The sequence below is a fragment of the Bombina bombina genome, chromosome 1, assembly GCF_027579735.1.
Source record: "Bombina bombina isolate aBomBom1 chromosome 1, aBomBom1.pri, whole genome shotgun sequence".
Lineage (NCBI taxonomy): Eukaryota > Metazoa > Chordata > Amphibia > Anura > Bombinatoridae > Bombina > Bombina bombina.
The window spans coordinates 268,298,696-268,303,191 of record NC_069499.1 but is presented as its reverse complement, the minus strand read 5'-3'; positions in this window follow the sequence as shown (position 1 = coordinate 268,303,191).

Sequence of the window (4,496 nt, the reverse complement as noted above, 5' to 3'; positions counted from 1 at the left end):
TTATTCAGAAATTCCCATTGAAATGCATGGAACTTAGGGTACCAGGTTTGGTGCCATATTATATGGTCAATATCATTTGGCTCAGGCTATAATTCATTTTTTTATATAGAGTGATGCCCAATTATCATAAAACAAGCCAAATGTGAGTGAGCCAAGATTGTTTAAATATAATAAAAATTTGGTTACTTATTCAGAATCTCCCATTGAAATGCATGGAAATTATGGTACCAGGTTTGGTGGCATATTATCTGATCATATAACTTGGTTTAGGCTAGATTGAATTTTAGAGGGATGCCCAATTAGTATAAAACAAGATGGTTTTAATAGAGAAAAAGTTTGGTTACTTATTCAGAATTGACCATTGAAATGGATTGATGCTAGGGTGCCAGGTTTGATGCCATATTATATAATCAATATAATTTGGCTCAGCCTAGATCGATTCTTTTTAGATAGAGGGATGCCCAATTAGCATAAAACAAGCCAAATGTGAGTGAGCCAAGAGGGTTTTCAAAGATTAAAAGGTTGGTTACTTATTCAAAATCTCCCATTGAAATGAATTGAAATGAGGGTACCAGGTTTGGTGCCATATTACATAATCAATATCATTTGGCTCAGGCTAGATTGATTCTTTTTAGATAAAGGGATTCCCAATTAGCATAAAACAAGCCAAATGTGACTGAGACAAGATGGTTTTCATAGATTAAAAGCTTGGTTACTTATTCAGAATCTCCCATTGAAAAGCATGGATGCTAGGGTGCCAGGTTTGATGCCATATTATATGAACAATATAATTTGGCTCAGGCTAGATTTAATTTTTTTATATAGAGGGATACCCAATTAGCATAAAACAAACCAAATGAGAGTAAGCAAAGATGGTTTTCATAGAGTAAAAGCTTGGTTACTTATTCAGAATCTACCATTGAAATGCATTGGAATTAGGGTACCAGATTTGGTGCCATATTACATGATCAATATCATTTGGCTCAGGCTAGATTGATTCTTTTTAGATAGAGGGATGCCCAATTAGTATAAAAAAAGTAAAATGTGAGTGAGCAAAGATGGTTTTCATAGAGTAAATACTTGGTTACTTATTAACAATCTCCCATTGAAATGCATTGAAATGAGGGTACCAGGTTTGATGCCATATTACATGATCAATATCGTTTGGCTCAGGCTAGATTGATTCTTTTTATATAGAGGGATGCCCAATTAGTATAAAACAAGTAAAATGTTAGTGAGCCAGGATAGTTTTAATAGAGTAAATGCTTGGTTACTTATTCACAATTTCCCATTGAAATACATGGATACTAGGGTACCAGCTTTGATGCCATATTATATGATCAATATCATTTGGCTCAGGCTACATTGAATTTTTTTATATAGAGGGATGCCCAATTAGCATAAAACAAGCCAAATGTAAGTGAGCCAAGATGGTTTTCATAGATTAAAAGCTTGGTTACTTATTCAAAATCTCCCATTGAAATGCATTGAAATGAGGGTACCAGGTTTGGTGCCATATTACATGATCAATATCATTTGTCTTAGGCTAGATTGATTCTTTTTATATAGAGGGATGCCCAATTAGTATAAAACAAGTAAAAAGTGAGTGAGCCAAGATGGTTTTCATAGAGTAAATGCTTGGTTACTTATTCAAAATATCCTATTGAAATGCATTGAAATGAGGGTACCAGGTTTGGTGCCATATTACATGATCAATATAATTTGGCTCAGGCTAGATTGATTCTTTTTATATAGAGGTATGCCCAATTAGTATAAAACAAGCCAAATGTGAGTGAGTCAAGATGGTTTTCATAGATTAAAAGCTTGGTTACTTATTCAAAATCTACTATTGAAATGCATTGAAATGAGGGTGCCAGCTTTGATGCCATATTATATGATCAATATCATTTGGCTCAGGCTAGATTGATTCTTTTTATATAGAGGGATGCCCAATTAGTATAAAACAAGCCAAATGTGAGTGAGCCAAGATGGTTTTCATAGATTAAAAGCTTGGTTACTTATTAAAAATCTCCCATTGAAATGCATTGAAATGAGGGTACCAGGTTTGGTGCCATATTTCATGATCAATATCATTTGGCTCAGGCTAGATTGATTCTTTTTAGATAGAGGGATGCCCAATTAGCATAAAACAAGCCAAATGTGAGTGAGACAAGATGTTTTTCATAGATTAAAAGCTTAGTTACTTATTCAGAATTGCCCATTGAAATGCATTGGAATTAGGGTACAAGATTTGGTGCCATATTACATAAGCAATATAATTTGGCTCAGGCTAGATTGATTCTTTTTATATATAGGGATGCCCAATTAGTATAAAACAAGCCAAATGTGAGTGAGCCAAGATGGTTTTCATATATTAAAAGCTTGGTTAATTATTCAAAATATCCCATTGAAATGCATTGAAATGAGGGTACCAGGTTTGGTGCCATATTACTTGATCAATATCATTTGGCTCAGGCTAGATTGATTCTTTTTATATAGAGGGATGCCCAATTAGTATAAAACAAGCAAAAAGTGAGTGAGCCAAGATGGTTTTCATAGAGTAAATGCTTGGTTACTTATTCAAAATATCCTATTGAAATGCATTGAAATGAGGGTAACAGGTTTGGTGCCATATTACTTGATCAATATAATTTGGCTCAGGCTAGATTGATTCTTTTTATATAGAGGGATGCCCAATTAGTATAAAACAAGCCAAATGTGAGTGAGCCAAGATGGTTTTCATAGATTAAAAGCTTGGTTACTTATTCAAAATCTACTATTGAAATGCAATGAAATGAGGGTGCCAGCTTTGATGCCATATTATATGATCAATATCATTTGGCTCAGGCTATATTGAATTTTTATATATAGAGGGATGCCCAATTAACATAAAACAATCCAAATGTGAGTGAGCCAAGATGATTTTCATAGATTAAAAGATTGGTTGCGTATTCCAAATCTAACATTAAAATGCATTGAAATGAGGGTACCAGGTTTGGTGCCATATTACTTGATCAATATCATTTGGCTCAGGCTAGATTGATTCTTTTTATATAGAGGGATGCCCAATTAGTATAAAACAAGTAAAAAGTGAGTGAGCCAAGATGGTTTTCATAGAGTAAATGCTGGGGTACTTATTCAAAATCTCCTATTGAAATGCATTGAAATGAGGGTACCAGGTTTGGTGCCATATTACATAATCAATATCATTTGGCTCAGGCTAGATTGATTCTTTTTAGATAGAGGGATGTCCAATTAGCATAAAACAAGCCAAATGTGAGTGAGCCAAGAATGTTTTCATAGATTAAAAGCTTGGTTACTTATTCAAATTCTCCCATTGAAATGCATTGAAATGAGGGTACCAGGTTTGGTGCCATATTTCATGATCAATATCATTCGGCTCAGGCTAGATTGATTCTTTTTAGATAGAGGGGTGCCCAATTAGCATAAAACAAGCAAAATGTGAGTGAGCCAAGATGTTTTTCATAGATTAAAAGCTTAGTTACTTATTCAGAATTGCCCTTTGAAATGCATTGGAATTAGGGTGCAAGATTTGGTGCCATATTACATAAGCAATATCATTTGGCTCAGGCTAGATTGATTCTTTTTAGACAGAGGGATGCCCAATTAGTATAAAACAAGTAAAAAGTGAGTGAGCCAAGATGTTTTTCATAGATTAAAAGCTTGGTTACTTATTCAGAATTGCCCATTGAAATGCATTGAAATGAGGGTACCAGGTTTGGTGCCATATTAGATGATCAATATAATTTGGCTCAGGCTAGATTGATTCTTTTTATATAGAGGGATGCCCAATTAGTATAAAACAAGTAAAAAGTGAGTGAGCCAAGATGGTTTTCATAGAGTAAATGCTTGGTTACTTATTCAAAATATCCTATTGAAATGCATTAAAATGAGAGTACCAGGTTTGGTGCCATATTACATGATCAATATAATTTGGCTCAGGCTAGATTGATTCTTTTTATATAGAGGGATGCCCAATTAGTATAAAACAAGCCAAATGTGAGTGAGCCAAGATGGTTTTCATAGATTAAAAACTTGGTTACTTATTCAGAATTGCCCATTGAAATGCATTGGAATTAGGGTACAAGATTTGGTGCCATATTACATAAGCCATATCATTTGGCTCAGGCTAGATTGATTCTTTTTATATAGAGGGATGCCCAATTAGTATAAAACAAGCCAAATGTGAGTTAGCCAAGATGGTTTTCATAGAGTAAATGCTGGGTTACTTATTCAAAATCTCCTATTGATATGCATTGAAATGAGGGTACCAGGTTTGGTGCCATATTACATAATCAATATCATTTGGCTCAGGCTAGATTGATTCTTTTTAGATAGAGGGATGCCCAATTAGTATAAAACAAGCCAAATGTGAGTGAGCCAAGATGGTTTTTATAGAGTAAATGTTGGGTTACTTATTCAAAATCTCCTATTGAAATGCATTGAAATGAGGGTACCAGGTTTGGTGCCATATT